This window comes from Mauremys mutica, chromosome 3, assembly GCF_020497125.1.
Source record: "Mauremys mutica isolate MM-2020 ecotype Southern chromosome 3, ASM2049712v1, whole genome shotgun sequence".
NCBI lineage: Eukaryota > Metazoa > Chordata > Testudines > Geoemydidae > Mauremys > Mauremys mutica.
In genome coordinates this window covers 163,707,289-163,719,884 of record NC_059074.1, presented here as the reverse complement: position 1 = coordinate 163,719,884, position 12,596 = coordinate 163,707,289, and the positions used below count along the sequence as shown (strand labels likewise).

General features: G+C 39.5%; 1 protein-coding gene across 1 annotated transcript in view; it reads right to left on the bottom strand.

The window, feature by feature from the left end:
* USH2A (usherin) overlaps nt 1-12,596 on the bottom strand; it is a 624,012-nt gene that overhangs the window by 544,086 nt on the left and 67,330 nt on the right. The window lies entirely within an intron of this gene.

The window sequence follows — 12,596 nt, the reverse complement described above, 5'->3', positions numbered from 1 at the left end:
GTTTCAATCACACTCTTAAACAAGAGAATATCAAGTGAAATTTATTAAATATTTTGGATGTTTTTTCTACATTTTCGTATATATCTTGTATTCTGTGTTGTAATTGAAATCAGAGTGTATATTTTGATTACAAATATTTGCACTGTAAAAATGATAAACAGAAGAAATTGTGTTTTTCAATTCACCTCATACAAGTACTGTAGTGCAATCTTTTTGTCCTGAAAGTGCAATTTACAAATGTTACATAAGTGCACTGAAAAACAAAACGTCAAACTTCAGAGCCTACAAGTCCACTCAGTCTTACTTCTTGTTAAGCCAATCGCAAAGACAAATAAGTTTGTTTACATTTACAGGACATAATGCTGTCCTCTTCTTATTTACAATATGACCAGAAAGTGAGAACAGGCATTTGCATGGCACTTTTGTAGCCAGCACTGCAAGGTATTTACGTGCCAGATGTGCTAAACATTCATGTGTCCCTTCATGCTTCGGCTACCATTCCAGAGGACATGCTTCCATGCTGATGATGCTCATTAAAAAATAATGCATTAATTAAATTTGTGACTGAACTCCTTGGGGGAGAATTGTACGTCCCCTACTCTGTTTTATCTACATTCTGTGATACAGTTCATGTTATGGCAGTCTCAGATGATGACCCAGCACATGTTGTTCATTTTAAGAATACTTTCACTGCAGAACTGACAAAATGCAAAGAAGGTACCAATGTGAGATTTGTAAAGATAGCTACAGCACTCAACCCAAGATTTAAGAATGTGAAATGCCTTCCAAAATCTGAGAGGGAGGGGATAGGGAGAGTGCTTTTATAAGTTTTAAAAGAGCAGCACTCCAATGTGGAAACTACAGAACCCGAACCACCAAAAAAGAAAATCAATCAATCTTCTGCTGGTGGCATCTGACTCAGATGATGAAAACAAACAAGCGTCAATCCACACTGCTTTGGATGTTTTTTGAGCAGAACCCACCATCAGCATGGACGCATGTTCCCTGGAAAGGTGGTTGAAGCATAAAGGTACACATGAATCTTTAGCGCATCTGGCACGTAAATATCTTGCGCTGCCGGCTACAACAGTACCATGAGAACGTCTGTTCTCACTTTCAGGTGACATTGTAAACAAGATGTGGCCAGTATTATCTCCTGCAAATGTAAACAAATGTGTTTGTCTGAGTGATTGGCTGAAAAAGAAGTAGGACTGAGTGGACTGGCAAGCTCTACAATTTTACATTGTTCTATTTTTGAATTCAGTTATTTTGTACATAAGTCTATATTTGTAAGTTCAACTTTCATGATAAAGAGATTGCACTATAGTACTTGTATCAGGTGAATTGAAAAATACTATTTCTTTTGTCTTTTTAGAGTGCAAACACTTGTAATAAAAAATAAATATAAAATGAGCACTGTGCACTATATATTCTCTGTTTTAATTGAAATAAATGTATTGGAAAATGTGGAAAACATCCAAAAATATTTAAATAAATGGAATTCTATTATTGTTTAACAGTGCGATTAATCGCACAATTAATCGCTATTAATTTTTTAATCGCACGATTAATCACGATTAATTTTTTAATCGCTTGACAGCCCTACTTTATTGATAAATGAAGCACGGCAAACAGTTCCCTTTAATTTATAGAGCTGAGTGAACAAATACTTTACTAGATTAATTTAACCTCCTTTTTCTGTTCACAGAATAACTATGAGCAGATCACAATTTCCTCAATTAACCAACTTTTTGCCTTTTACTCCAAAGACTAATCACAAACAGTTTGATGATAGTATACCATGGGTAGGCAACCTATGGCATGCGTGCCAAACATGGCACACCAGCTGATTTTCAGTGGCACTGCCCAGGTCCTGGCCACAGGTCTGGGGGGAGCTCTGCATTATAATTTAATTTTAAATGAAGCTTCTTAAACATTTTAAAAACCTTATTTACTTTACATACAATAGTTTAGTTACATATTATAGACTTATAGAAAGACCTTCTAAAAACGTTAAAATGTATTACTGACTCTGCACACCACTTCTGAAAGGTTGCCTCCCCTGTAGCATACAATACTCGACATTTAGAACTCAAGCTTTGTGGCTTGCAACTGGGTGTTTGTCATATAGACTTGCAACCTTTTCTTTTCTGAGCCACATACAATTTTGCCTAGTCTTCATTCCTAGAAAAGTGAGATTTCTGTCAGATTTAGAGGATGAGTACAGAGTTTAAATTTAAATTCTCTCTTACCACTTTCATACAAAGTGATTGTATGTGCATGAATAAAGTTACACATATGAATAAATGTTTGCACTACTGGAACCCAATCCTTGTTTTAAAGTATATGGTTAGACACTGGTCTCCCTTGCTACAGTCTCTCTGTGCCTGGTATATAGCAAAGTGTTTGGGGAAAGTTAGCCATCTTGATGTGTCAAATAGTATCCCATTAAATATACGATAACGCAAAATATACCAAATGCACTGATTTACTGTCATTTTTCTGTCATTACCATAGTGATTTTACACGAAGTGTATGCATGTGACGGTGGAGATTCACCAAGTATATGGTCAGTCCCTAGTTTAGATCACTTCCTGGGCTATTTAAAAGTTGCTTACTACAAATAATCATTCATACAGGTTTGAAATGTGGGGCCAAATTTGGAGATGAGGTGGTGGCATCAGGCTGTCTGTTATGACTCCTTGATTCTCTGCTAGGCTCTGAACACGTTAGGGCAGTCTGGGGGCTTCTCTAATTTGTACCATCTAATATGGACCCCAAAGGACCATCCACCAGCTTAGTTTAGCAAAGCAAGCACAACACATTCAAACAGGCCTCTGACATTCCTCCAACATACCTGCCAACCCCTGATCTGCCCCTTTTGTCAGTGGCTGCAAGGAGCGCTAGCTAAACCTACTCTGTACCCACTGGAGATTCCCCTACACTAGGGGATGTCTATGCAGACAGTCTTCACTCCAGACAGTGATTTCTGCAAGCATTCTTTTTCTTGCCAATTCACGTTAAATTTGAGTTAATATTCACAGAAATATTTAGTGGCAGTCTCCCAGTCCTAGTAATTCAGAAGACACTGAGCTTTTTTCTGTAAGGACTGTTCTGAATTAGAGTATAAATTACACGAAATTAGAAAGAATTTATAACATAGCGGGCTTCTAGGTGTGATTTTATGGAATTCAAAAATTTAATCTGAAAAATAAGGAGAGACAGACACACGGGAAAGGAAACCACATACCAATTTCATTGCCTTATAGACATATTTCCCTAACTTTAATATATTAAATGCAACTCATTCAAAATGTTCAAACTCGCCCTGATAGCTCACTGCATTAATAAATACAATGAATAAACTTTATTGAAAAACCTTCTTGTTTATTTATGTGAGTGATTTATTCACAAGAACATTCAAACCAGGAATTATCAGATTTTAACTGTATTTTGTTTCTGTGAGGTTTTTTTCAAATGACGGTTTGGAGAGTGTCAGATTTCAAAACATTATTTTGTTGTTGCCGGATTATGGAATGTTATTTCCATTTTGAAGAAACAGGTAATCATGAACTTAAATGGATGCCTGGTGAATCGTCTCTACCGATAGAGGCTAAGAGAAGCTGGAGTGCTCTAGCCTGCCTTGAGATCCACTCTAATCAAATCAAATAGGGCTGGAATAATTGCATCCTTAAGAACAATGGGTGTGTGAAGACAAACAAAAGGCTTGTGAGCCAACGTAATTTGGTGCAAAAGGAAGGCGAGACCCTGAAAAATTCATTTTGAAAATCAGAGAACGAGCATTCAGAATGCTATTCCACCAACAAAACCTTTCAAATTCTGACCAAGATAAACAGTCATAGTTATCTATAAATCTGAGCTTGAGTGATTATCATCGGTGCTTCAGGCACCATGATTCTATTAGTATTTTAAGAAAGAATATGTGAAATGAATAGAAAATTGATTTTATGGAGAAAATTTATTTCCCTGAAATTATACTTTAAAATAAATATATGCTAAGTTTTATTATTGTTATTTCCAGATGCAGTCAATATTTCCCAAATTTAGACAAAGATTTATTGCCCTTCCACTGAAAAAAAATCAGATGGTTATCATAATTACTAGGCATTGAGATTTGTTCAAAAAGTTCTCGCATATGGGTTTCTCCACTCTAAGCACATCACTTTCATTTTAAGTTAGCTTTCTGTGTTGACACATCCATGACCCAAATGCAGGAAGATCTTATTTAATTTAATACAAAGCCTTTAAACAGCCAATGCCCTGTATGTGAGAGTGTGCGAGAGTGTCGGGGGGGGGAGGGATTGAATTGCAGGGGGGGGGGGTTGCATCACATTTTTTTACAGCCTTTTACTGTCACTTGGTGTTTGACTGTTATCATTATAAAAGATACAGGCTTTTCTACTTTGTTATTTGTAGCATTATCTCATGTTTTACAACATCTTTGCACAACATGCAGGCACATGAAATATAACTAGTGAAAAGTTCTCAGTTGTATTAATGCATAAAAAAGAATGTGGTTCCATCTCTACTGTCTTTACCCAGCCAAAAGCTGATGAACAGCCAATTTTCCTTTATCACATTAGCACAGCCATGAGGGAAACACATTTGTTCTAGTCAGCTACACTAAAGATACTATTACCAATCTAACATATACATGTTTTATATCAGCAGTATTCTCAGAGTATGAGGGAGCCAACAATATATTAACACTAGCATGACAGTTTATTTAAGAAAAGAAAATTGTCTCTGTAGAGGGACAGAACTTAGAAATGTATGGCTAAAGCTCAGTGTCACTGGTCTAATAAAGGTAATAATTCTTAAGCTTTCTTTATAGCAGGTAACACTCCTGTGACAGCTCTGTCATATCATTCAAATAAAAATGTTGTCTTTTTACAAGTTTAAGTGCACCTTTATTTTGAGTCAGATATGAAACATGTTTTTATTTTCTGTTTTCATGGTAATAACATCTGTACTAGACCAATTCTCAGCTCCATCAGCTCATTACAAATTTGCTATCTCAATTCTTCTAGGACCCAATTCTGCCACATTTATTTTGTCCCGAGTAGTACCTTATTCTACAAGCATTGCTATAGGAAATCAGTGGGACTATTGGCAGAATTGGACCTTAAATGATTAGATATTTTATATAGTAAAAATAGATTAATGCAATCTCAAACCTCTCGCCAGCTTTCTCACTCCCCCTGCTGCAACCTCTTTATATTAAATAGGATTTAGAATAGTTGGGTTTAATATAGCACATTCCCAAAGTAGCCCTAAGCACTTTACAGTGCTGAACTGGATATCAGTAGTGCAGTGACTGTGTACAGCTAAGGCAGCAGTCATTATGCATTTGGCAGTAGCTCAATGTGATGATCCCCCTGCTGGTTATTAAAGGGGGTATGGATACTTGACAGAGGAAGAAATTGTAGGAGGGGAACCATGTGTGATATAAAAAAATCCCAGTGGCTCGCCAGTGTGGGAGGAGGGGAATGTCACCAAGTTTGGTGTCTATGTAAACTAAGCTAAAGAAGAAGAAAGGTTGGAACTGAATTGACTGTTTGATGTGATTATTTAAAGTGTCCTCCCCAGGAGCATTACATCACATACAAAACCCTGAAAACAAACTATCTATTTTTACTGTCAGATGCCCAGGACAACAGGATTATCCCCCTATTATCCTATCAATAAAGTTCTATGCGATCTTTAATTTCTCCCAAGAGAGCAGCAAGAGATGGAGAGATGAGTCAAAGTGTGGCCTCATGGTTTTACAGAGCACAGGACCTGAGACCTGTACTGCCAGAATTCTAATCCCACCTCTGACAACTGTCCCAATCTGTCAAATATTCACTAAAGCACTTTACAGGTAGGTTGTGAGGAATAGTTAAGATACTGAGCTAGATTCACCTTGAAACTGTGCTGGCTTCTGCTAATGCAGAGCTTGATACAAAAACAAACAAAAAAAAGGGCAGTGGAAAATCCACTTAGCAGGAAGCTGTGGTGGTGCAAGGTGCCCAAAACCTCTCCTTTAGTGGAGGGCCTGTAATCATCCTGCACAGCCTCAGCAATGGGCAGTCCAGTGAGATGAAGAATAAGTATCCCTCTTAAAGTCTCCACTAGTGAGGGTTTCATAAAGCCCCAGCTATGATTAAAACTGACCTCTGCATCCAGAAACTCCAAGAAAACAAAAAGTATGGTCACCTGCCTTCCCTGGGGTAAACCCCTCATAGGGGCAGATGATCAGGCTGGTTCAAAGAAGTGCGGTTTGCACTTTCCTGTGCATGAAGTTAATCTGGCCCAACATTCGTAAAATGAGATAAGATTAAAAAATGCATTATAAATGCTAAATATTATCTCATTTGAAGATCTGTTCCTCCTGAAGACCCAGCCACACTGTCCAAAAAACTGATTTTAACAATAGTTCTGAATCATGGGTTTTCCCATGCAGAGCTGTAACACATTTTACTCTGACATACATGGACTATTATTGTGCTATAATATAACTATAATGTAATATAACTGCAATATGGAATAGGTCACAACCAAGATCAACAATTGTTTCCATTAAGTGGATGGGACCTAACAATATATCATATGCCTAGTATCACACTGGAATATCAGCTTTAGGCATAATGGTAATAAAAGTACTTTGTACTTCATAGCACTTTCACGGCTCAAAGTACTCAACAAAGGGAAGTAATTATGACCGTGTTCTACAGATGAGAAAACCGAGTTGTAGAAAATTTAAGTAGTGCAGCCATGTTCACACAGTGAGTCCCTGTCAGAATGCATAAGACAACCCAGATATCTTGACTTCAATCTAGACCATGCTGCTGGCCTTCCATGCATAAACCCAAGTCCTTATGTACCGGGAATTGAATCCACAAACTTTTCTCCCAGAGGTAACAATACTGACTGAACTTCAAAGACATTAGCGTACTATATACATACACTATGTAGCATATAAAAATGTTTTTATGTATGCATACAAAGCTGTCTGTCACTCGAACTGACATTATTATACAAAGCAGAACAACTAATTGTCCAAGAGGCAGGGAACTGTATTTTTGGACTCCTCTACACAAGAAAATTGTATCCCTTTAACTAAATCGGTTTAGAAACTGGTTTAGTTAAATTACTGTGTTTGTGTGGGGGAGGGCATTCTTATTTTGGTTTAGTTAAATCAGTAAAATGTTCATGTGTCGAGAAGGCCATATAGTAGAAATAAATCTCTGCCTTAGCACTCCCCACCAACGAACCCAACCATGAAATACCCTGATAAAAATATGACTACGGGGGGCAGGGGAGGAAGAGTCAAGAAGAGACTCTGCAAGCAACTGTACAAACAGATGGTTTCTGCCACAAACAGCTCATAGTCTATGTTTTATATGCTTTAAATAAGTACCCGCTTTACCATAAGTACTATCAAAAAGCTACTGTGTGTCCTATTCGAATTTTTGCCAAAAGAAAAACTTACAAAAAGACCTGAAGAAGAGCTCTGTAGAGGTTGAACATTGGTAAAAGAGACAAACAGAAGTTGATCCAATAAAAGACACCACATCACCCACCTTGTCTCTAAATTAGGCTGTCATGGGATAAGATGGAAAGTCATTTTATGGATCAGTAAGGTGTTAAAAGATAGGAAACAAAGGGTAGAAATAAATGGTCAGTTTTCAGAATGGAGAGAGGTAAATAGTGGTGTCCCTCAGGGGTCTGTACTGGGGCCAGTCCTATTCAACATATTCACAAATGATCTGGAAAAAGGGGTAAACAGTGAGGTGGCAAAATTTGCAGAGGATACATAACTACTCAAGATAGTTAAGTCCAAAGCAGACTGCAAAGAGTAACAAAGGGATCTGACAAAACTGGGGCACTGGGCAATAAAATGGCAAATGAAAGTCAGTGTTGATAAATGCAAAGTAATGCACACTGAAAAACATAATCCCAACTATACATATAAAATGATGGGATCTAAATTAACTGTTATCACTCAAGAAAGAGATCTTGGAATCATTGTGGATAGTTCTCTGAAAACATCCACTCACTGAGCAGAGACAGTCAAAAAAGCAAGCAGAATGTTGGGAAATCATTAGGAAAGGAATAGATAAGATGACAGAAAATATAGAGCCTCTATAGAAATCCATGGTACTCCCACATCTTGAATACTGCATGCAGATGTGGTTGCCCCATCTCAAAAAAGATATGGTGGAACTGGAAAAGATTCAGAAAAGGGCAACAAAGGTGATTAGGGGTATGGAACAGCTTCCTTATACGGAGAGATAAATAAGATTAGGACTTTTCAGCTTGGAAAAAGAGATGACTAAGGGGGGATATGATAGAGGTCTAATAAAATCATGACTCGTATGGAAAAAGTAAATAAGGAAGTGTTATTTACACCTTCTCATAATACAAGAGCTAGGGGTCACCAAATGAAATTAATAAGCAGCAAGTTTAAAACAAACAAAAGGAAGTACTGTGGAACTCTTTGCCTGAGGATGTTGTGAAGGCCAAGTGTATAACAGGGTTCAAAAAGAAACTAGATAAATTCATGGAGGATAGGTCCATCAATGGCTATTAGCCAGGATGGGAAGGGATGGTGTCCCTAGCCTCTGTTTGCCAGAAGCTGGGAATGGGTGACAGGGGATGGATCACTTGATGATTACTTGTTCTGTTCATTCCCTCTGGGGCACCTAGTATTGGCCACTGTCAGAAGACGGGGTCCTGGGCTAGATGGACCTTTGGTCTGACCCAGTATGGTTGTTCTTACGTTCTTATTTCTGATATTCTAAAAGTAAACATTCCTTTTACTTGTTAAAAATATTCTTTTTAATGTCTCAGCACAGTTCCTAATTTCCATAGGACAGAATTTTAATTCTAATGTTTTACCTCAGTCTATTGCTCTAACAACCAAACCATGTCTGGTAAGATACACGGGAAAACTAGAAGGGCCTCTTCCCTGGCATATAGATCAGGAAAGAGGGCTTTTGCAATAGGTAGAACCTCTTATAAGCAGAGGAAAATAATAAACCTTCCACTAGCCAGTGAGGCTAAATGACACCAAGCCTAATCAGTCAATTTACTGATGGCTGCAGGTTCAACTGCAGTCTCCAACCCAGGATCAGCTATGCCCACCCAAGAAAGTCTCAGGTGACAGGAACCACATGACATTTGTAGAACCCAGTGAGGAGGGGACACACCCATGTTGCTATGGACAGCCACTGTCTCCAATCAGTAAGCACACCAGTAAACCATGATATATGCTCAGGACCCCGGGGGTACTGCAAAAGGCTTACTGCTGTAGGGAAAAACAAGTTGCAAATGCACCTGCTACCTGACTGTAAAGCAGTGAATGGAGCCATTATGAATATTAGGTGTTTGCAAGATGTAAAAATGAAAAATCTGTGTGTCAGGTAAGAAAAGGAAGCTAACACTTTCCCCTAATTTCAGACAAATTGGGAGCTGGGAGCATGTTGAGATAGTCTCCAAATTAATTTAGTTCATCCATTAAATAGCTCCCAATTACATACTAGAAATTCCTCTGGACTAGCAATACTGTTAATAAGAAAACTGTGCACTTATATAAATTCCAAGGATTTCAAAGCAGATTACAAACAGTAATTAACCGAGCCATACCACACACTTGTGAAGTAGAAAAATATGGTTATACCCATGTCTCAGATAGGCAAACTGAGGCATATGGTGGTTTAGGGCCAAATTTTCATCTCAGTTATGCTGATAAAAATCTTCGTCTTCTGAGGTCAATCAAATTACTCTGGATTTACACTGGCGTAAGTGAAAGCAGAATTTGTCTCAGTGATTTGCTCAAGGTCATGCAGTTAATCAGCGGTAGTCACATCTCCCAAATGACCAACTTTAAATCAGTAGACCATATTCCCTTACAATTGTTCCACATCATGTAATTTTGTTTGTTTCTTCTAGTGGATATTTCCAATATATGGCCTTTTCCTGAACTCCTATTCTTTGACTACATAGTAAGCTTCCCCAATTCTCTTAGATGCATTGTGAACACTGTACACATCAGGAGGTCTCTCAATAAGCTCACTATACAGAAATGGACAGTGTATCAAAACATTTTTTCCCAGGTGATAAAACAGATTAAGGATATGACAAAAATGACAAGCCTATGGCTTCCTTGAATACTTTAATAGAGACAACAAATCAGCAGCGGTCACTGATGACAACAGATAAAGAAGATATAATAGATGGAGGAGCAAATTAGTGATGCTGCTACAACAGTCTAAACTCGAGTGTAAATTTTTTTCCACCTTCAGCAGGCCTAAAAATGTTACTTTTGCCTACATGTAGGAAAAGATAGATAGCATATTTTACCATTGGGGTTGATTCTGTCCTCTGGCACACAGGTTCACATCACCCCACCTTCTGGAAAAACAGCTACTGAGCACAGGCATAATAGTTAACAATAAAAGATTTCAGAGTAGCAGCCGTGTTAGTCTGTATCCGCAAAAAGAACAGGAGTACTTGTGGCACCTTAGAAACTAACAAATTTATTTGAGCATAAGCTTTCATGGGCTACAGCCCACTTCTTCTGATGCATGGAATGGAACATATATTGAGGCGATATATATACACATACAGAGAGCATGAAAAGGTGGGAGTTACCCTACCAACTCTAAGAGGCCAATTAAGTAAGGAAGAAAAAAAAAACTTTTGAAGTGATAATCAAGATAGCCCAGTACAGACAGTTTGATAAGTGTGAGAATACTTACAAGGGGAGATAAAGAGACACTAATGGACATTTACACATCAAAAAAATGAGAGAGATGTAGGTTATGTACTTAGATGTTTCCTTGCACAACTGCAATGGTTATAGATGGGGGGTATTTATTTAGAATGTTTACATATATTTTAGTATTTTGATCTTTTTAAAGCTGTGAACGAATTCTGTACTCCTGAAAGTGAGAGGCCAAATGACATTGGCCTGAAGAGGCAAAGCATGGCAATGAGCCACTCAGAGATTTGTCAATACATTCAATCCTAGTCTTCAAATCTCATACTATTTTCCCTCTCATGAGCATAGGCTGCTGCTTGCACTGAATTGTGCCAAGCTACATGGCAGTTTTATGATATTAGAGAGTAGAATGAGACCAGCAAACTCATTTTCACCTGTGACCAGGGCTATATTAACCCAAGTACAGCCCACTGATCCTAACATTTTGTGTTCCTCTTTGCATATTGATAACCCTTGGGTCCCAATGTGCCACTAAAGTGATGCATCAGGAGCAGCTGAGATCATTTTGTCACATGTCAACTCTTTCTTTTCACTGAGTCAGCCTCCTACACATTTTCTGTAAAACCATTCTCCCCTCTGTCCAAGGCTTTTTCCTCCTCAGTCTGCCTCCTTCTCTTGCTTCTTGTTTTTCCTTTCAGTATCAGTCACACACTCTTATTTTGTATTACTTATTTTTATTTCTTCCCTTAAGGTGCCCTTTTCCTTATAAGCCTGCTGCTTCTTCCTTCTCTACAGAAACACAGTACTGTAAGTTTGGCACTCAGTCTAGGGCCTTGTCTACACTACAAGACTATTTCGAATCTACTTAAGTCGAATTTGTGGATTCGACCTTATGAAGTCGAATTTGTGTATCCACAGTAAATACTGTGGACTCAGAAATTCGAATTAGTGTAACGGGGCTGGCGTCGACTTTGGAAGCGGTGCACTGTGGGAAGCTATCCCACAGTTCCCGCAGTCCCCGCTGCCCATTGGAATGCTGGGTAGAGCTCCCAATGCCTCCTGGGGGAAAAATGTGTCGAGGGTGCTTTTGGGTAACTGTTGTCATTGAACCGTCAATCACGCCCTCCCTCCCTGAAAGCTCCGGCGGGAAATCTGTTCGCGCCCTTCTCTGGTCGGTTACAGCGCGGACGCCACAGCACTGCGAGCATGGAGCCCGCTGCGATCATCGCTGCACTTATGGCCGTTGTCAACTCCTCGCACCTTATCGTCCACCTCTTCCACAGTCAGCTGCTGAGAAATCGGGCGAGGAGGCTCCGGCAGCGCGGTGAGGACAGGAATTCACAGAGTGGCGCAGACCTCTCACAAAGCAGGGTACGCCGCGCCGTGGAGATCATGGTGGCAATGGGTCAAGTTCATGGTGTGGAACGGCGATTCTGGGCCCGGGAAACAAGCACGGACTGGTGGGACCGCATAGTGCTGCAGGTCTGGGATGAATCACAGTGGCTGCGAAAGTTCAGGATGCGTAAGGGCACTTTCCTTGAACTCTGTGACTTGCTGTCCCCTGCCCTGAAGCGCCAGGACACCCGGATGCGAGCAGCCCTGAGTGTGCAGAAGCGAGTGGCCATAGCCCTCTGGAAACTTGCAATGCCAGACAGCTACCGGTCAGTAGCGAACCACTTTGGCGTGGGCAAATCTACCGTGGGGGTTGCTGTGATTGAAGTAGCCCACGCAATCGTTGAGCAACTTCTCTCAAAGGTAGTGACTCTCGGAAACGTCCAGGACATCATAGATGGCTTTGCCGCGATGGGATTCCCAAACTGCGGTGGGGCTATAGATGGGACTCACATCCCTATCCTGGCACCAGCCC